Raw genomic sequence first — 1,216 nt, 5'->3', positions numbered from 1 at the left:
TGATTGCCAGTTGAGACTTTGGCCAGTCAACCAAGAGCACAGCATGACTCATGGCCTGGGCCTTATGGGCGACCCAACCGGGCACCGCGCCCCGAGTGCTGGTTACTCAGGGAGGGCACTGGAGCTCGGACCGCCGCGCCCATTGAGCTTGTAATATATGAAAAGCGCTTTCTAGGGCACTCACAGGCAGGGAAGTGCGTGTTTGAGGGCCCGCATGTATCCGCACCTCCGTCAACACGACCCTCGGCCTCCTTGTGGCTCATATAGTAGAATATATGATGTTATAAGCCCGTTAGATCCACTTCAACACCCGGTAATGGGACCGCCCTATTTCGCAAGGTTCAACTCTGGTTTATACAGCACGATGCCCGCCCTCCATATTGCTGTTATGGTTGAAAATATGATATTGATAAGCTGCTACAGAAACGGTAGCGACCAGGCCGCTTTTGGCAGCGGCTCGCTCAGCACACTTGCCCCAATGTGCAACGGCCCTGGCAGCCAACGCCCCCTTGTCAAAGCCTGGCTTTGCGCATTGTATGTGACACTGTTGAATGCTTCGCACAATGCTGAGCGGGAGCCCGCACAACAGCACCAGCCACGCCGCGTTCACTTGTGCTGTATATGGTCACCTAGCCATGCATTCGCGCTGCCAGCAGGCAGGTGCTTGAGGGGGATGCATGATGCCGCGATGCTCTGAGCATTGCGCTCGGCAGGCAAGGGTCGGGAGGCGATGCACTTGTGTCAGGGGCATGCAGCCTGCGCGGCGGCCGCGTCGGCGGCAAAAGCGGCCTCATGCACTTGCTTCAAATCGGCCGGCGTCAGCTCGCAATGTGTAGTGTACAGGTTGTCGCGCGTGGTGGCGCGGCTGAGCGTGACATACCACATCAGCGGGGGTGAAGGCGCGGCGGACGTGTAGAATGGTGGTATTCAACCCGACGCACGCCCTCAGGGCGCCCACTCGCACAAGTTAACTATGCACAATGGAACCATGCGACCCTCTAGCCACACGCCTGTCATGCCTCTCATCCATGAGATGCCTGCACAGCACTCGCTTGCATACACACCCCTGCAGGGGCTGCATGGGTGGGTGGAGTACTGTACCACCGACTGCTCCAGTGCAAGGGAGGCCCAATCACCTGGCCGTCAGGGCTGCGTCAGCACAGCACAATCCACCCAAAGCACAAAGCTCCGCAACCTCAACTGGCCTTCATAGTTT

Source organism: Monoraphidium neglectum (assembly GCF_000611645.1).
Source record: "Monoraphidium neglectum strain SAG 48.87 unplaced genomic scaffold scaffold00366, whole genome shotgun sequence".
NCBI classification, from domain to species: domain Eukaryota; kingdom Viridiplantae; phylum Chlorophyta; class Chlorophyceae; order Sphaeropleales; family Selenastraceae; genus Monoraphidium; species Monoraphidium neglectum.
The sequence above is the reverse complement of the archived record's forward strand: the minus strand, read 5'-3'. Positions refer to the sequence as shown.